The sequence below is a fragment of the Paramormyrops kingsleyae genome, chromosome 1, assembly GCF_048594095.1.
Source record: "Paramormyrops kingsleyae isolate MSU_618 chromosome 1, PKINGS_0.4, whole genome shotgun sequence".
NCBI lineage: Eukaryota > Metazoa > Chordata > Actinopteri > Osteoglossiformes > Mormyridae > Paramormyrops > Paramormyrops kingsleyae.
The window spans coordinates 30,842,530-30,863,552 of NC_132797.1; the positions used below are offsets into that span (position 1 = coordinate 30,842,530).

At 44.2% G+C, this 21,023-nt stretch overlaps 1 protein-coding gene across 2 annotated transcripts in view; it reads left to right on the top strand.

The window, feature by feature from the left end:
• Nucleotides 1–16,373: 16,373 nt before the first annotated feature.
• Nucleotides 16,374–21,023, top strand: part of svila (supervillin a) — a 73,832-nt gene continuing 69,182 nt past the window's right edge. For both annotated transcript variants that reach the window (XM_072713602.1, XM_072713609.1), the window contains exon 1: nt 16,374–16,670. The gene's annotated coding sequence lies outside the window, so the exon portion shown is untranslated. The remainder of the gene's footprint in view (nt 16,671–21,023) is intronic.

Genomic DNA, 21,023 nt, shown 5'->3' on the forward strand with positions numbered 1-21,023 from the left:
CACGGGCTTTATGTAAAAGTAAAATTATAACTATTCATGCATATACTCTGTGGTCACTGACTATGCAAACTATGTACACGTTCAATAAGTAAGTTCTGGCTACGATTTCAAATTCAAATCAGAATCGGAGAAGGCGTCCATTCCTTTCCACCCACATAAAGGAATTTAAAAGTCTGACGCACTGTAAACCCGCATAACACGTGTGCAGCACGACGGCAAAATTAAAGTTCGTGTGCTTGATGTATGTTTGTTAGCCTAAATATGATGTAAAGTGTGGATCATACAGCACGCACATGGGCGTCAATTACGGGAGGATGGGGGGTTGTAGCCCCCCCAGTAAATCAAAACCAGCTAATACAACCCCTCCCCCCCAATAATCATGTTATGGGTGGAGACTAGGGATGTAAGCAATTAATCGATTATCAATTAATTGTCGATAAGAAATTACTCGATTAAAATTAATTAATTGCAATTAATTGTATTTTGAACCCATAATTCCTTGCCAGTCCTCGTGGGGCGCACTTGTTTTCGTTTTAAGTAGTCTTTCTTATATTTTGATATTTTCTATTCAAAATATGTTTGAAATGCTACCAAATGTTATTCCTTGCCCTCAAGTGAGCTCAGAATAAACCTTTGATTAAGGAATATGATTTGCATTTTTTCTTCATATCATATAGAAGATAGCATTCTATGTTACGTATACAGTAACCTATTCAGAGGGAAATTCAGCTTCTCAGAAAAATTGCCGCTTAGCAATTAATCGATCATCGATCGATAAGATGAAACAACTATTGATTAATGAATTACTCGATAATTTGCATCCCTAGTGGAGACCTCAACCCCCCCACACACACATACACACACACACACACACACAACATTTACAAAGGCTGGGACTCAGAGGAGCGCCACTGAATCGAAGGTTGCTTTTCATTCCATTTGAACGTGTGCCCCCTAGTGGCAAGACCTGCTGTTTCGTTTCTTGCGCGTTCTGTGGTGTCTGCTGTGTGAGTTGCAACCCACGTACAGTAGCCGACCTGCTGTTCGGGGGTCTTACACTGTTTTATTCGGGTAGTTAATTATCAATGAAAAGCGAATTTCAGCATATCATGCATATTTCCATGCTAAGTATGTTAATTTGTAATCACATATTTAAGGAGGGAATACAACTGCATGTTGATTTATTTATACATTTCACATTATTTATTTTAAAGAAACAACGTTCATTCATTTCAGAGCGAGGAATCCTCAGAATTCCCTGGCTTCTATTGTTTTTAAAGAATTGTAATAAGTTTAATTCAAGTTAACATTTGGCACATATGTATAACACAGTTAAAATTATTTATTGGTGATACTGACACCTGCCTATGTCTTTTTTTCTTTTTTGGGGGGGGGGGGGTCAGTTCTTGAAGGAACATTTCACAAATCCCAGGGTATCTCCTGTTTGTCAGATATCTTAAGGAATTTAGCTGAGTCAGGCTTGTCTTTATTGACGTAATCCTAACCTTTTTCCTGCTGGACAACGTTGACATTTTCCAACAAGTTGTCTTAAGTTATCTGGTTGACTTGATTCGTGAAATCCTTTAAGATAGCAAACAAATCCCTTCCAGTTCATTCTCCCGCTTGTACTCTTTTTCACAGAAGATATCTGGCCCTTGGGCTACCTTGAATGGATTCTTAAATGTAAGAAGCAAAAATTATTTGCCGTTTCAGGAAAGCGCAGAAACATACAGAAAAGTTTGAGAGTCATGTTGACAGAGATAAATTGGGGTTTTGTGTTGGATCCTGGGAGTAATGAAAGAAACGGGAAGGAACAAAAAATCTGGCAGGATTTTCAGCGTGAGCCCGGGGGAGAGCGGTTTCACAAAATGAACAGAGGGTCAGGTCATGGACGGGGTGTGTGTCCTGGGTGGGACTGGGGCTGGGTCTTGGGGTACAGGCATGTTTACTGGAGGGAAGAGAACAGAAAAAAAAGGAAACAGTATGTGAACCCCACCCCCACCAGTAATGTTGGTGTGATTTTTCTGTAACTATCTAATTTCTCCAGGAAACTGCATCTCCCAGGATCCCAGGAAATGACCCAATGTACCACGGACAGAGCGTGGGACAGGCCAAAGTAAATTCCCTCTCTCTTGTGTTTCCCACCACACATGACAGTTGTGCTGTGGCTGTTCATATGATCTGGTGGCTGCCATCTCGCCACCAGACGCTGACACACTGGGGTACGTTTCCTTCAGAGGTCTCATGCTAAAGGAGTGAGCTTCACTGCAATAAATAAGCACCTTTTGGTTTAATTTTGTCTTAATGCAAATGTGTAGTACAGACTGAATATGTCAGGCGGGTCCTTCCTGAAAAGCATGATACCATATGTCTTCTCTAGCAATTTTTGGCCAGTAAAATTATTAATGCAATTTCAACTGTGAACAAAATATCTTGCAGACTGTTCCTTTAATCACATGGATTCTTGTTTTCCAATTCAGTGTCTCCAAATTTATGCTATCACAGCCTTGTTGCTGAAGTTCTTTGTTGAAAAACCAATAATGCACATTTGTGTGTTATCTGTTACTTTCAAAATATCCATCTTAACCCTGTTAGCACTGTAGGGTCACACATTAATCCAGTGAAAAAACATTCCTTAAATATGGATCAGTAAACAAATCTGCAGTCACTGATTGGAATGTTCCCTGGTACGCATACATCATTGGGCTGCCTTGTGTCTGTTACCGATGGGAAATCAATTTCTCTTGGTGTCACACCCAGAGGGGCGGGGCAGAGCAGCTGCAATCCATTAACAACTAATCGCTCCGCTACTTAAAGCGGAACTCACCATTAATGCATTGCGAAGTATTGTTGCCATTTATTTGCGCCTTACTGAGCATTCTCTTGTCTTGTGCCTGTCTCGCCTGCCCTGCCTACCTGACCTGCCTCCCTCCCCCCGTTCTCCGGACCCGTCCTTATCATGCTTCCCATCCCATTGTCGCCCTGTCTCATCCCTGCTTGTAGGACTGACTTCACCGGCATCTGAACCCTTGCATCCGACTCGACCATTCTCTCTGACGACCCCCTTGGCTTTTGGTGTCTACATTGATGATATCTTGATTTACTCCCCTTCCTTTTCTCAGCACGTAGGACATGTCCGCCGAGTACTCCAGAAACTACGAGAATACCAGTTATATGCAAAGGGGGAGAAACGCAAATTTCACAGAACTCGGGTCCAATTCCTGGGTTATGCCATCCGACCCGGCAAGGTGGCTATGGATGAGAAGGTGGCAGCTATTCGGCAGTGGCTCCGACCCCATACTACCGAGGAACTGCAACGCTTCCTGGGGTTTGCGAATTTCTATCACCGTTTCATTCGTAACTTTAGTCAGGTTGCCGCTCCCCTAACTTCCCTGACGCAAGGATCTAGCTCTCAGCTGAAATGGACACCTGAAGCAGAGACAGCATTTCTCCACCTTAAGCAAGCTTTCTGCGCGGCTCCCGTCCTGCAACAACCAGACCCGGCACGCCCCTTCGAGTTAGAAGTGGATGCTTCAGAAGCAGGTGTCGGTGCGACCCTCATTCAGAGAGAGAAGGTAACCGGTCGCCGACACCCGTGTGCCTACTTTTCCAAGAAACTTACCCCTGCCAAAAGGAATTATGACACCGGGAACTCTTATAATCAAAATCAGACAGCTTCCTCACAGAAAAAAAGCATTTTTAATTAGTGCTTTTAACTAAGTTTTTAACTCACTTTAAATTGGAGGAATGGAGACACTGGCTTGAGGGGAGTCGCTATCAGTTCCAGGTGTTCATGGATCACTGCAACCTGAAGTACTTACAAAATGCAAAATGCCATCGTCCGATGGGTCTATACGTCCCGGGGCACGGGGCATCCGGGAGGCTCCGCGACCCAGCGATTAGTATCACGAAGATACTGATGGCTGGGCTGGAGATTGGAAGTTGAGCAGCATGTAGCCTCCTGTCCTGAGTGTGCCCAGCTCAAGTCTTCCCACCAACCACCAGCGGGACTGCTCCACCCCTTACCGATCCCATCACATCCCTGGTCCCACTTAGCCCTGGACTTCATCACCAACCTACCCCTCTCTCAAGGTACAGTAATACCATCGTGCTTACTGTTGTAGACAGGTTCTCTAAAATGTGTCGCCTAGTCACTATGCCTAAACTCCCAAGTGCCACGGAATTAGCCGAGGATTTGATTCAGTGGATATTCAGATATTATGGCATCCCAGAAGATATAGTATCAGACCGGGGCCCGCAGTTTACTTCTCAAGTGTACAAAGCCTTCTGTGCCAAGCTCAATGTCACTCTTAGTCTTGCCTCAGCGTATCACCCCCAGTCGAACGGCCTCGCCTAACGGACCAACCAAGAGGTATCAAAAGCGCTACGCCTGCTCTGCAAGGACAAACCTGCTGACTGGGCTACACACCTCGTCTGGGCGGAGTACGGTATAAACGGCAGAATAAATCCGGTCCCTCGCATGTCACCCTTTCAATGTGTTCTAGGCTTTCAACCCGAGCTTTTCCCATGGGATGCGGCGACCTGTGACGTTCCCCAGGTGGAGGACTGGTACCGGAATGGCACAACTCGCCTTCTCTAACCAGGCATTTCGACAGAAAACCCACACAGACAAACATCGACGATCTGCCCCAGCGTATCCAGCGGGACAACGAGTCTGGCTCTCGACCCGTAATCTAAAGCTTCCATCATGCCGCAAGTTGTCAGCCAGGTTCATCGGCCCTTTTGCGATCGCTCGCCAAGTGGGTCCCGACACCTTCCGTCTAGTCTTGCCCAGCATATATTGTATTAACCCTACCTCCAGGTGGCGGAACCTCCTGAAGCCGGTCCGGTACAGTTCAGCGCATCGCTCTCCAGATGCAGCGGTTCCGCCACCTCGCACCTTACAGAACGGTTTGCGCATCTACCGGGTTCGGGCACTCCTGGACTCCCGTAGGCGAGCCGGGGCTCTCCAGTACCTCGTGGACTGGGAGAGCTTCGGACCTGAGGAACGATTTTGGGTGCCGGTGAGGGACGTCTTGGATCCTGACATGGTGTTCGCTTTCCACCGCAACCACCCCTCCAAGCCGGCACCGCGTCACCGGGTCGCCCACGCCGTCACCTTCGGCCTCCGGGAGGCGGCCGTTTGGGGGTGGGCACTGTCACGCCCAGAGGGGCTGGGCAGAGCAGCTGCAACCCATTAATAACTAATCGCTCCGCTACTTAAAGCGGAACTCACCATTAATGCATTACGAAGTATTGTTGCCATGTATTTGCGCCTTACTGAGCATTCTCTTGTCTTGTGCCTGTCTCATCTACCCTGCCTGTCTTGCCTGCCCTGCCTACCTGACCTGCCTCCCTCCCCCCGTTCTCCGGACCCGTCCTCATCGTGCTTCCCATCTCGTCGTCGCCCTGTCTCATCCCTGCTTGTAGGACTGACTTCACCGGCATCTGAACCCTTGCATCCGACTCGACCATTCTCTCTGATAACCCCCTTGGCTTTTGGTGTACCCGATTTTCTCATTAAACTCTCGTTCTCTCGCATACCGGGGATTCGCCTCGTTCCTGTCTGCTTCTCATCACACTTGGGGGGATTTTAATGAATTATGGCCATCCCTTTTTTTACAGCTGCATAGGACGACAGACTTTGCCTGCACTCCCCCAAGCCAGTGCGCCCTCTTTAAAGTGCTCTGGAAGGAAAACAGACAGCATATGTGGAGAATAGTGGAGCGAGGCTTTCCAGACAGTTCTAACAGGCTTCTGTGACACCGTTGATGACTCGATCCTTGTCTTTTCCTGCTGTCTATGCACATCCACACCCAGAATCAGCTGTCACCCGTGGCTCCCACGCATGTCACACACGTGTCCAACAGGAGAGTAATGAAAAAATACCAGGAGATCAAACATAAGGAAGCCTGAAAAGCGTGGTGGTGATGGAAGCAGTTTCTCCCATATGTGTGGGGTACTTCATGCTTACATGCCTTCATCCATGTGAGAAGCTTACTGGGAGTAATGGCTGGTCATGTGTGCATGACAAGGATACTTCACAGTTCCATGTCTTCATAGGTGGAATTATTTCATGGCTATATGTGTGCATGACTGGGACTTGTTCAGGATTTGGTATGCTCAGGATGTTGTTTTGGCTAATTATACTGGAGAAAGATGACCAGCCCTGTAAACACTGACACTAAACAAACTGCCCCCTATTTTCCTGATGCTTGGGGTGTAATTTTACTGGGTTTATGCTCAGACCTTTGGCCCATTACAAGTTTATCCCATAATGAGATTTGGACACGTGGCCAAGTGAACTAGTTTCAGGGCTGAGCCTGTTTCCACTCGGATGTAAAAGGATTTTATAGCACCCACGCTGTTTAAAAACACTAATTAAAAATGCTTTTTTTTTTCTGTGAGGAAGCTGTCTGATTTTGATTATAATTTAGTGAGAAAGGAGTTTAAGGCCTGCAGCACCCTGCTCATTAAAGAGATTCGGGTGGCTGAGGTAATGCTTGCCAATTTGTCCCCTTGTCCTGAGTGTTTAGTGTAAATTATTGGGTTCACAACCAAAAGTACACTGACCAGTTTTCAGTAAGAGTATTAGCTCTTTTTGTTTTTCTCTGTGGCAACAGATTTTTTCATGCTTGCTGTGACTCACAAAAGTAATCCATTAAAGACAGAGGTGAAAAGTTCCAGTCCAGAAAGTACAAATCCAGACAAGGTTTTGTTTCAACCAACCAGTTACGTATAAAAACTCACAGTCACTGAGTACTCAGTCAACCTGTTGAGTATAAAGAGTCACAGTCACAAATTACTGAGTTGGTTGCTTGTCTGTAATGGATTACTTTTTTGAGTAACTTCCCCAGCACTGGCTGTGACTAAATCAGACCTTGGTTTGCGTTCAACAGGTTATGTCCATCCTTCTTCAAAGTAGCCCTAGAGTCCGTGGAATACCGTGGAGTCCTTCTGCTGTTGTGGCACTAATTTGAATTTATGTCTTTACGATTATCTAAACGGCTTCTGACACATGGGGCAGCACCTAACATGTTAGAAAGGACCCTGGGCCTCTTGCTGCCACCTTAACAGTGCACCAGCGTGGTGATCCAGAGAGATGGACAGAAACATCATGTTCCTCCTTGTCCTTACAGGAGCAATCAGCCTCCCATGGCTTCCAAAGTCCCCCTGAGCTTTAGCATCTGCTGTCGCTGAGTGCGAAACTCTCAACAACCTGCTACAATTACAATAAACAGTTAATTACTCTATTTGAAAAAGTAGATAGGAATTCTTTTTTCCAGATATCCCACCTGCCTGGGAAATTTGTTCATGTTTAACTATGATGTCAGCAATGATCCCAGTCTAATTAAGTGCAATTTTAGCAGCTTATCACAGGCACATTATGACCGAACAGGGCTACATGGCTGTGAGGTTTGCTGTTTACTGAGATCTAACAAAGAAGGCTAAGCCCATGCTGTGGCCGACGCGGCTGAAATGCTCCGATCTGTCGCTGCTTTGCGGCTGTTAAACCTCCTTCCTCGGGTGCAAAAGGCTGCCTTCCCACTGTGGGTGTAACCAGGATGGTGCCAGCGTGCGGGGATCTGATGTGTCTTTGTGCTAAGCTGCTCCCGAAATGGGGGAGAGGCGCCTGTGGGGACTGGGAACGATAGCGTGGCTCGCAAAGGCTAAATGTACAGCAGCTAATCTGTTATCACTGTACCGTCAGTGGAAGTTTTCATGACATCAGCCTCCGTGAGGACAGAAACTCCCAGGCTGCCGTCGCTGCACGGCCAGCTGGGCTGCAGAAGACCGTGGACACGGATGTATTTGTAAGCCATTAAAATGGAGTGAAGGACTGGAATAACAGTGTCATCTGTTATGAGGGAGTCATTATAAAGGCAAAAATAAAACTGCACATTTTCCTACAGACCTCTATGGGAGTTTAGCATAGTAGTGTGTCTGGCTTGCGGGGAGCTGTTCACTATCATGGGGTGAGACTGCTCACTCTTTGCTTTTCCTACTTCCAGAAAAAATACACATGAGGTCACATTGACTTGTATTTTTTCCTTATTTGCTCGTTTTTCATTTTATTACCCTCAAAGGAGAAAAATGAATTGTGTTATTTCATTAAACAAAAGAGAGACATATTGTTCAAGCATTCCCAAGGGTGAACATTCATTCACATTTTTTTGAGGGTATGATGACCAAAGCAGGCACATTTAATTCAGTATTTCAGCACATGTAAGTAATTACTTACAGTTTTATTCAGTCTTGCTTTACATAACTATTAAACAAGAATTTTACCCCGGGAGATATAGTATAGATGACAAATTCATAAAGAGTCAGTATTTTCTTCAACCTTTGTGTCTCATGCCGCTCCCTCACTTTTCCCATTCCTTTGGTTTTTAATCTGTTTCTATGTTTTTCATTAGCTGACATTGTAAATGTTTTGCTTTTTTGCGGGTCTTAGCAAACAAGTTGGGACTTCCCCGAGAAGAATGTAAGGAGGTATTGCCCCCCTGCGTGCAGGGCCGGATCATGGTCCTGTGAGGCCCCCCTGTCCTGGGGGTGGGGGCAGTGTATATACTGGGGGGGGCAGGGGGCCCTGGTAGTTAACTCTTGCTGTATGTTGAGTGAGCTCCAAGGGCTTTGGTGGAATTAACTTAAACATGTTGAGAGACCCTGAGGCCCTAGTGGTCAGCTCCTTCTGTAGAGGCAGAAGGTCCTGAAGGTCAACAGTAACCAGACAGCCTGGTGGTGCTCAACTTGCACTGTCCACGCAGAAGGATCTGGTGGTCATGTTTTGTTCTGGTGAACCCACATTGTGCATGAAGGTCATAGTGTTCAGATAAGGTAAGGAGCACACACTGATACAGCGCATTGCCACACCCTCCACACAACAAACCACCTCAGGCATCAGAGCCTGAGTGCAGCCATGCAGTGGGTGATACCTCAGCACCACACTACTCCAGATGGAACAGTGTGAAGTTTTTCCAGTGGCTGGAGTGCCACCAACCCCCAAATTTTCCCTGTAAGTTGGAGGACCTGCTTACAAGGCTGGAAGTAGATTAACATCATACCCAAGAGAGAGCCACTGCGGGTTAAGGGCCTTGCTGAAGGGCCCAACGGACTAGAATCACTTCTGGCACTCAAACCGCTAATCTTCCGATCGCTGGCTGAGATCCCGAGCTTCAGAGCCACCACTCTGCCCTACATGTTTAGCTTGCATTTTAAACGGCCCCCACTGACCTGATGCCTGTGAGGTAGCCATGTTTGTGAATGTGCAGCATTTAAGAAATCAGACATTGGGGATTAAGGCATTAAATATTGTGCATTTTCAGCTGTGGAGCAGAAACTTTGATGCGTGTGACAAACTCACAAAAGCACACGGCTACAGAACATAAATTCAATAATTCTGTTTACAATGAGTCAGTCTATTAAATTACATTTATTAAAATTGGATTATCCTACCGTCCATCCAACTTCAAGCTGCTTATCCCAATCAGGATCACATATAACATTGTAATTATACTGGTTATAACAATAAATTATACACAGTGAAAATGATGCAAAGTAATTGGAATCCAAATTAGGTAATTTATTTGAAATACAAAGTCCAATGCAAGCAACGAATATGAAAACGGACACTTTGCCGCGTCACTGTTAATTAAGCTAATTACACAATTACTGGTCTGTAGTTCACAACACAGAGAGCTTCCATGGCTCTGTTGTTCCAGGGAATACCTGCTGTGAAGCTAATGGACAGGGACCCAATGGCTGGTTCCATTTACATATGGTACCATTGAGGTTGGCTGTTGCTTTGTCCTTACCCTCTGGATGACATCACTGCAGTCAAGCGGCTGACTCTACTGCAGGCTGATCTCGACCTTCTGACCTCAGACTACAGCATTACCTGAGCCAGGTATTGACCGATTGACATCCTTTTCAGGTGTTTTCTGAAACAGAGACAATACATGCTTCAAGACGGGGATCTCAAACGCAAATACCCCCGGGGGTCACTGCCTAGGTGGTATTTAGCCCAAGTGGCCAATAATTAATAATTTGCTAATCAGCAGAGATGGGAGGGGGAGCAGAGATGAATCTTTCCAAACAGTGCTAATTATCAGATGACCATTTGTATTCTCTGTGGAGAAGATCAATCTTAAAAAAACATGCCACAGCCTTATAAAAACCATCTTGTGCTCTGGATCTGGTGAGAATGAAAGAACTAGAGAAAGACAGACAATGTTACAAACAGTTTTTAACAGTGCTATCAAAGTGTCATAGCAATTTGTTTTAGAGTATCTGCGAGCAAGCCCACAAATTTTTATATCCATGTTCCTTTCAAGAGGAAACATAAAACAAACCAGAAACACTGAAGAAAAATTATATATTGAATCACTGTGATTTAACTGAGCACCACTTCAGAATGCAGTTTAATGCCCCAGGATCTTTGGTGCATTAACAAATACTGGCTTCTCATAAACAGGTCTTGTAAGGAGCTGCCCTTGTGCTGAGTGGGAGCCAGAAGTGGGGAAGCTGTTATATCTTGTCATATTGTTAGAGTGATGCAAGATATCTGCCTTATTATTCTGCAGTTAGCTGTGAACCATGCATAGATGCCTGTTTTTGTTGCTGTTTAAAAGCTTGTGTCATTCTGTCACAAAACAGTCATATTGTTCCGTAGTTTGGAATGTGTCACGCTAAACTGAAACTGCCAGTTTAATGTAGCAAAAAAATGATGTAAATGGAGATGATCGAAAATGTTCCTATTGACGTGACTTCGCAGGAACATTGGCAAACAATTAATGAGATTCACTTTTAGGAAGGGAACGTTTTCAGATGTTTCAGTCAGACGTCTCCTAAAGAATTAGAACCTTCTTGTGGATCCACACATGGACCAAACTGCTATGATTATCTTTTTTAAGACCACGATGTTAATAAGTAACCCTGGAGCAGGGAGTGTGTCACCCTGTGAGGACACTGTCCCTGTTTGCCATCTTTCTTCTTCATTGGTTTGTTTACTAGAGAGAAACATTTGTCTTACCACAAACTCTCCCATGTTGCCGTGTTTCCCCATGAGCTGAAGTTTCCTGAAAACATTGAGGTCCCAGAATTAAATTATTTATTATTTCCTGCCCAAAAACATTTTTGCTGCCAAATTAATTTCAACTGGCCAGACATCTGTGTATCCAGTACCGGTCAAAGCTCATGTGATGCCCTAGGCAAGCTTCACCACCCCCCACCCCCCACCCCCCACCCCCCCCTGCCCACCGCCCCCCAAACGTCTGAGACAAAGGAAAACCGGCTTGCTAAGTTGGCAGCCGCACAAAAGATAGCGCCCTAGGCGACCACGTATGTTACCTACTGTAGGGGTTTCCAACCTTTTGTTGTCTGCCGACCAGTTTATGTTGTACAAAAACTTCACTGGTAAAATGACTGGTAAGGTGGGGAACCAGCGGATTGTTGATTTATTAAGTTTGACGGTTCCATTTTTTTCAGATCCTAACAGAACACGCAAATTTCAGGGGTTGTAAAAACTGAAATTATATAGATTGTTTTTGGAAGATAACCAGCTGCAAAACCACCAGCTTTCTGTGGTCTGCTGAAATATTATCCACAGACTGCTCCCGGGGATTGGCAACCTGTAGCCTAATGGATTGACAGGCACTGTCTGTATCGTACATACATTATTTGGACAAAATATCGGGACACACCTCTGAATCGCTGAATTCAGCTGTTTCATTCAGACCCATTGCCACAGGTGTATAAAATCAAGCACCTAGCCATGCAGTCAGATTTACAACCATTTGTGAAAGAATGGGTCATTCTGAAGAGCTCAGTGAATTCAAGCATACTGTCACAGGATGCTACCTTTGCAATAAGTCAGTTTGTGAAATTTCTTCCCTGCTAGATTTCGAACAGTCAATAAGAACAACAGAAACTCAGAAGACCACATAAAGTAACAGAGTAGTGTTGCTGAGTGCTGAGACGCATTCTGTGTGAAAGTCACCAATGCTCTGTTGATTGAATAACTGCAGAGTTCCAAACTTCTTCTGGCATTAACTCCAGCACTAAAACTGTGCACCAGGAACGTCATGGAATGAGCTTCCATGGCCGAGCAGCTGCATGCAAGCCTCACATCACCAAGTGCAATGCCAAACATCAGATGGAGTGGTGTAAAGCCCATTGCCACTGGGCTCTGGAGCAGTGGAAATGTGTTCTGTGGAGTGAGGAATCACGCTTCTCCGTCTGGCAATCTGATGGACAAGTCTGGGTTTGGCAGATGACTGGATAATGTTATTTGCCTGATTGCATTGTGGCAACTGTAAAGTTTGGACGGATAATGGTATGGGGTTGTTTTTCAGGGGCTGGGCTAGGCCCCTTAGTTCAAGTGAAGGGAACTCTTAATGCTTCAGCATACCAAGACATTTTGGACAATTCTATGCTTCCAAATTTGTGGGAACAGTCTGGGGAAAACCCATTTGTGTTCCAACACGACTATGGCCCTGTGCACAAAGCAAGGTCCATAAACACATAGTTGAGTGAGTTTGCGTGGAAGTACTTGACTGGCCCACACAGAGCCCTGACCTCAGCCCCAACAAACACCTTTGGGGTGAACTAGAATCGAGATTGCGGGCCAGGCTTTCACGTCCAACATCAGTGCCTAACCTCAATAATGCTCTTCTGGATGAATAGCCAAAAATTCCCACAGAAACACTCCAAAATCTTGTGGAAAACCTTCCCAGAAGAATGGCAGCTGTTATAGCTGCAAAGGGGGGACCAACTGATGCCTATGCATTTAGAATGGGCTGTCATAAAAGTTCCTGTAGGTGTAATGGCCAGGTGTCCCAATACTTTGTCCATATAGTGTATACTGTATAGGACAGCAGGTGGTGTAGTCATTAAGGACAAGGAATTAACTGAAGAGCAATTTTGAAATCAGATTAGCTGTGGAACGATTGCAAGGGACCCTCACATTACTCATGTTTGTGTTTCAAAGGATGCTTGATGTAACTTGAGAAGCACCTTCTACATACAACAAAAGCACTTCCAACAGCTGCACTGCTCCTGGGATCTGCTGGACATGGACAGCCTGTTGGGAGTAGCATGTGAAGGAGGACAATGGCATCCCCAGAGCAGCAGCCCTGAGAGGACACAGGCAGGAAGCTGTAAGGTAACCAGTGACCTTTCCTTGTTGATCAAATCCAAACCTGTAAATGTCCATATTTAAGAGAGATCATTTTTGCCTTTAATCTTTACATGCTGTCAAAAGAATTCTATTTTGTTTAGCTGGTGATTGGGGTCCTTCAGAGGGTAGCACTTGTGCCTCACACCTCCACTGTCAGGGGTTCGAATTTCACCTGTTCTCCGTATCATGTGAGTTTCACCGTCTAATGCGCCCTGTACTGCCTGGAACAGGATCCAGGTCCACTTTGACCAGGTGTTTAGGAGATTGCTGGATAGCCTGTGATTGTAAGCTCCCCTTTTTATGTCATCCACCTGTGAACACACATTAGATAACATTAATGTCTGGTAAATATCGGTAAATATAGCATTTGAAAAGCACTGGGAACCCTCCAGCTGGCCAGAATATCCACATTAGTCTAAAAACTGTTTTTTTTTTTCTTTCAGAAGAATTACCAGCAAATGGAAAGGTCAAATTCACATGTAATTACTCTGGAATTACAGCTGTTGTTGCTTTAAATTACACTTGTCATGGCACCTTTCTGGCCCACTGCAGCATCCCATCCACTATTCTGAGATCTGCAATTAGCAAAAAAATATGATTTTTCTTTGTTTATTGCAGTGTGGAGTAGCAGCAGTTTTATTTCTCTGCTGGCATACAAGTACATTCATTCATGTGACAACTGACAAATAATCTTGAATCTGGAATATGAGGATCCACAACTGTCTCAAATAAAATAATGCAAATCTGCACCAGTGCACAGTTTACAAACACTATTCTTAGCATACCCAAGCATAACCAAGTCTGTTTTCTTGGCTGTGAATATATCAGTTCTTGGTTCCTGAGTTGAGGACTTTGTTTCATGATGTTGGTTTGAGTCCTTGGTCAAAGAACAAAATCTGAGGAACAGAAAGAGAAGAGAAGCTTTGACTGGACTGGACTCATGCCCTTGCCAAGAACTCCCACTCAGTGCGGATAACAAGCTTAAATTACTCCTACTCAGTGTATGAACAAAAGCCCCATAAAACGGCAAAAGTGTGAATAGAAAGAAAACCCAGCTGAGCCTCAGCAACTTAGTGACCTTAAGAGACTGTCATCTTCTTTATGAGGTGTAGTTTGTGTAGTTCGTGTTTATGTCCTTGTTACAATATGCAGGAACATCAGCAAATGAACCGAAAGGGAGTTTGTTTGAGGGGGAAGCAAAAATGAACATTTCTGCCACCTGGAATGTCCAAAAACTGTTATAAATTAAGGATGGGGCTTATTCCTCCAGTATCTGACCTGTGATTGCTGAGGCCACACATCGTGTCTGCCTAATTCCAAACACTTCCCTTCCAGAAAGTCATGTGATTTTGTTCACTCTCTTCATTCATTCAATAATGTTGAATTGAAGCTATCAGCCTAGGAGCACAGCTCACTCTTCACATCAAGAAGCTCTGCATGTTTCAGCTGTTGTCTTAGTTGATGCAAGAAGGTCTCACTGAAACCACAAGGCAGTCAGAAGGGACATGAAATATTAGACAGATTTTCTTTTCTAGTGTCATGTCGACATACTGGACCGCCAAAACACTCTGTACAAACATTAAATATTCTTCAGTAATGAACAAAAACATCTGCAGTGGACCATTTCACTGGGGATCTGAGAGAAAAAAGGAGGTAAATTAGTCGTAAAGCCTTTTAATGCAGGTTAATCTGTTTGAGTTTCTCTATAAGTAAATTATAGGAGCTCAGTCCTCTTTGAATGGTTGCAACTTTCCTGCAGAACACTTTAGACAGATATAGAAACACATATCAGATCTTTGATATCTCTAACACCAGAAAGTCACAGCAATCAATGGCCAAAAGGTTCGTCTTTGTATTTCAATATTACCTCAACAATAATTTTAGCCTTTTTTATCACCCGAAGACATTCAATTTGTCACCCAATTTGAATTCTGTCATTATCTGGCTTAGTTTCAGTAATTTGTTTTGTATATGTGCTGACACATGTTTTGTTGCCATGCCACTGTCACTTATGCTACAGTAATCCCTGCATGAAGAATGATTTAATGATCAAAAGATGTAATTTACATGAGAGTAGAGTAGCAAGCCAGTTTATACTGACATGAGTTACAGGTTGTGTTAGTTCTGTTTTGTACTTCAAAACTGCCTGAACCTGTATTTAATATTTAACATGTCTCGTTCTTAAATAAATTATATAATTTTTCAGAATCATACCTGTTTCCAAAGGCAGCTTAAACCCGAGGGCCAAGTGGTGTCCCTGTCTTCAGATGTTATAAGTGTGAGGGCCCCTGGTTCTCTTCTCATGCCCGTCTGTTTGTGACCTTGTGTGGTCCTATTTGCGGAGCCCAGGCACCTTCTTGGTGACGGACAGATAATAGAGCTCATTATATGCGGCCAGCATGTTGCCCCTGGTAACAGGCGGCTGTTTAGCCCTGCCAGGATGAAACAATGCCCAGTGGCATTCCATTAACCATCGGAGGCTGGCCTGCAAGACCAAATCAAAGAATTAAAGCCCGCATAATGAACGTGTGCCATTCAGCGGCAGGGGATAGGAAGCTCTGAAACCTACATGGATTAATGGAGACTGTAAACATTTCCTGAATGTAAGTTGGCTCGTGACAAATTTAAGTTGCACCCTCCATTTAACGTGGGCATTTCAGTTGGGGTGACAGTGCAATCTTAAGCTGGAACAGTCTTGTACGTTAAATAAACCTTTAAATAAACACGGTGTTTGCTCTTCACGTCATTCGAATTGCAAATATCTGATCGTTTGTGGCCAACATTTTCTTTATTTTCTGTTCCGTCATAGGCTAGGACTGTCTAACAGCTGCGTCTAACTGCTGTCGCATGCAAGTGGTGTTTTCACGGAGACGTGGAGGTAAAAGGAATCAGATTTCTTCTGTGTAATTATGCAGCAATTCTAAAAAGGACTGATTATTATTCTACTCTGTTCACACTTTACACCCATTAATAACAACAACAGCAGCAATAATAATGATAATTCATTTTTAATTGATTAATACTGATTATGATTATATTATTTGGAGTTTTTCCATTAATTACTGATTTTGCGCAATTTAGTTAACTTAGGTTGTTTATCCGCTTTCTCTTGCCGCCCTGTTGGTGGCGCCCTAATCTTTCTTCCTGCCCCTTTTAGAGTTGCTTCACGTCGCCCGGAAGCCGCAGCATATGAGTGGCGCTTTGGGGCGGCGAGCGCGAATGACAAGCGGCTGTGCGCTGCGCGTCTGGGACGGGAGGAGTTCGCATCGGCGGCGTCCGCTCATTGTAACAAGCGCCACTACAGCAGATAAGCACAAAAGATGTACATTGTGTTCGCAAGCAGAGTTAGGGCAGATTAATGCAGCTTGGAAAGTAGGATCGCGTTGTAGTTTTTCCATTTGTGAAGTTTGTTCAGAAGAAACTCTGAGCTGAACAGAACAGGCAACAGCTGCTCCCGGAGTTCGTTTCCATCCACTTTGGCTGTTTTTGAGAGGTAAGCCTTTTCGCTTTTAAAATGCTAGTTTTTGAACGTTTCTGTTTTTGTTTTAGTTTATCTGCATTACTTCTTTAACTCTTATTATTTTATGCAGTCATTTCGGGGTAGTATCCAGGTCAGTTTTTGCCCAGCCTCTGGTCTTTACCCGTGTTTGTTCATTGCATATGCCGGTAGTTTGTAAAGCCGTCTATATGGGTCTTAAATTGCACCCCTTATGCAAATATAGATGGTTAAATTTTCAAACATAAACCACGTTTCACATTGGAGCAATTTCCCATTAAATGAAGTGGCAGCGCGTCGTTTCTGCTTGTTCAAACACCTTGCATATCTAATTGTGTAAAAAGTTGACGGGCGCTGTAGTATTGTTTGTTCGCTTTTCTTGTAAGCGTTTTCATCAGTCTGTACAGTTACTTTTTTCCGGGATGGGCAAGCGCGTCTGGAAAATTTTTATTCCCAATGCAAACATAAAGTAAGTAAGTAAGCAAGTGGGGCTTTGCTGTCCGAAACATAAGGAGAATTGGTCTTGGGCCAGGCAGTTAACTGTCCTTAAAGGAAGGGCACTTGCACTGCTGTAACTGTGTCCCTCCATGCTAAACCACGGCACCGTCGTTAATCTGACGCTTTTGAGCGCAGCTGACTGCGCCACATCTGCGAGCGGAGGTGCCAACAGGTACTAAATGAGATTTAAATGCTCTTATGAAACACTGTTCCTGCCTAGAAACATCATCCATAAACCTTAAACACGACTTGCATAACCCGCCTGCGCCCCGACCCCTCTGCAACGTACATACTGAATGCGTTTATGCATAGTCCTTATTTCTTTCTAAAGTATTTGTCGTATATACCGTATGGAAACAAGCTATTTGTTCATGGTACACGACATTGAAGGTAGTTGGTCCTCTTGGATAATTTTAAACGGAGTTTAACAGCCGCATCAGCATCCTTATATTATATAGTTATAATTTCTTGTAAGTGGAAAATCTCTTCAGTAGAGAGATACCGTCTTATTGATTTTAACACCAGCGTCACTCCGTTACCGAATTATCTGTAGCGTTGATGTAGCCAAGGGCTGCATCAGAAATGTTTGTGCACCTTGATCTTTTGGGTTATTTCTTGACCTTTTGTCATTGTTTTGGGCTTTTGGAGTTCAGCCATGGTAGTGTTCCAGCAGCACCATCTCCAGATTGTCCATGAAACCGTCAGGCTTACAGAAGCTTGCGAATGGCCTACGGCTGCTGGCTGATCTGCTTTTTATCACATGCCAGTTGCATGATTGTGCAGATGTCACTCAGCTCCATCAAAGAGAGAGTCTGCTGCTGTATGGGGCAGCTCGATATCTGCAGTTTTGTTCTGCACTGGCAGAGACCTGAGACTTGAGCAAAGCCTTCGGCTAATTCCAGTCCCTAACAATGTGAATGAGATTTGGGCTTTGTGACCCCTGTTAAATAAACATTTGCTTTTAACCGTGGTTTTGGGTGAGGTGCGATATGAAGTAATACAACGCTGTTACTCAAGGTTCTCACCAATGTTGACCTAATACTGCTTATGAAATATATTGTACAAAACAGATGATGTGGGCACTCGTGTTTTTGCTGTATTGTAAATGACTGCTTCAGATAACTTAGTGTTGATAATGTTGCTGGTAATAAATGATGAGATGTTGGCAACACAAGCTTGAGCATAGTTGGGTCTGTTTGTGTGGTGGTACTGGTTGCTATAACCTGATGAGTCTTAGGGTTCCTCTCTCCGTTCTTCTGTTTTTGAAGTTGATAACAATAATTGATACTTTATTGATCCCCATGGGGAAGTTCCCTTTACGCCTCCCCCAGCTTGCTCTTTGTAGGCAAGAGTAAGATGGCCACGAAGGGCAGCCACCTCTTGCGGCACCTAAGGAGCTGGGGGTCAAGGGCCTTGCTCAAGGACCCGCAGACATGCCGAAGCTGGGTTCAAACTGGCGACCCTACGATGACAGGCTCAGCCCACTGAGCCACGTGCTGCCCCCCAATCAGATGTTCAGATGATCAGCCATTCCTCAGCCTGCCAGGCATTCCCCCTGCCTGCCTCCACCTGAGGCTGTCTGCCTGTTTAATGGGTTTATGTGATGGGTATATTGTCCCATTTTTGAGTATTTCTTGTTTGATATATTCCACCAAACCCCCACCCTTGTAGACTTCTGATGTACACTTTACTGATAAGTTAACTGTTCAGTCTTTTCCCATGGCTGTTGTCTTGTCCTCGGATGTGTTGTGAGGTGTGGTCATTGCTGCAGCTTCCTCTGGCCTGTTCCTCTTTCTCTAAACGCAATATGTATGCATCACCGTTGTCTAGCTCCATCAGCATAGATTGAGGGCAAAGGGCTCTGAAGGCTGGTTTCTCGTAGAAACTTAGGCTTTGGTTTATGGTGGATGTATTTTCATCAGTTTGTTACCCTCTGTCTGCACCCTCTGTACTTGTCAAGCGTGTTTCTTAATTTCAACCCCATTGTACAATGCAAAATGCAAATTTTATGGAAATTCTCTTAGCTGTCATATGTGATGTGATGTGGTACATCCCACATGCTGAAGGTGGATGGTCTTGTGGTTTGGGGTTTTGCATGTGAATGAAAGTTACTGCTGTGCTCCTCTGTGTGATGTTACTGAGAAATGACCCACAATTTCACTCTTGTGCTTTTCTGTAGAGACTTTTATCATCACTGGCTGTTCTGGAAATCTGGGGGGGGGCTCTATCTGTCTAGGCAGAAAGGTTTGCCATATTGCGGCACTCCAAGGTTCTTTTTGAAGTAGTGTTTGTGCTCTAGGGTGTAATCAAGAAGCTGAAAAACTCAATACAGCCAGAGCCCTTTTCCCCAGAACGTCAAGTGTAGGTCAGTCAGCATCTCTGGTGTGAGAGTCATGGATAAGATTTTAAAGGATTAAATGTTTATAATCCTGAACTATGAGCACTGTCAGATGTGCAGTTAGTCAGAATTCATCTATGGGATGTTCTGTGTATTTTGAAAATATTTTTTGTCATCTTATGTCCAAGTACATGCTTTGATCTTGGCTGTAGTGCTTGATGTAGACCATAAGGGCCCTTGGTGTTTCTTGTAAAAGCTCTGTATCACAAGGCTTTTGTGATCATGTGGAATACCTCATTAATTGGACCGTTAATGAGTTCTTGAGTCATTAACAACCCAACCCAGATTTTGAGAACCAAGCACTGCTGCTGAGCTTCTGGATAATAGTCAGTTGTTGCTGGCAGGGGAGCAGGACAAACTTCCCCTTGGGTTTTATGGCGCTTATTATTTTTGATGTAGTTACCTGCGTTGGGTGTCTAGACTTTTGAACTTCGTTCTTCTGTGTTTTAATGACTTCCTCCAAGTCTGATGAAAGAAATTTGCTTAGCTGTCGAGATTACTGTCAAAAAGTGCACAGTGTAGGTTTTTTTTTTTTTTTTTTGAGACGATGTACCCTGTACTTGTGATAATTAATTTTGTAAATTGGTCTTTTCTAAAGGCCAGACTAACTGTGATAAGGAGTTAAGTGTTTGCATCATGGGCTATCACAACCCTGGGCAGATGCATGGCTGGCAATGTGACGTCGTTCAGCTGATCAGTGGGATAAAGGGCTATTTTTATGTGGGGTTTTTTTTGGGTTTTTTTTAACAATTCTTCTGACTGACAGCTGATCTGTCAGTCAGAATGTGACAGGCATGATGTGTGAACTTCTGTAACAAGGCCATGTTGAGCTTACTCACGAGGAGGGTGATATTTTCTAAAGATGGCTGCCTGTGAAAGAAATGTCAGGCAGACTATCCTTAAGCACAAAGGGTGGCCTGGTGTTTGATTTATTGGATGCCCTTGTTTGAAGCTTCTTTTCCACTGTGTTTTTGAGCTGCCAGTACTGTTATATATCAGTTAATGGAGCTTCAAAAGTGTTCATTTTAAATAACTCTGAAGGTTCTTTGAAAGAAATCAACTTAATTTTTCATGCTATGATTTGGTAAGTTGTCCTTTTAAGGTGTTAGCCTTCAGTTTAGAAGGAAGGTGAGAGTTATTAAAATTAGAATTGCTTTGCCGCGTCGCCGGACTGCCCCTGCGTGTCTGCGAAACTTTGTTGATACAGCTGCAGCGGGGACAGTCTACCAGACACTGGGGGGATAAACGAGCTGGTGATGAACAGGTGATTCTTGGGGGGGGTCACAGCTGTCAGGACCCTCCCCACCCATCCATTACTCGAGGCGGCCTGCACAGGTTTCTAAAATATCAGATTACAGATGATTGTACGCAATCAAAGAGACTGGTGTTGGTGTGGCTCTCCTTTGCTGTCTGTCTTAACGCTCTCCTTTGTCTAATGTGAAGAATTGCACTTG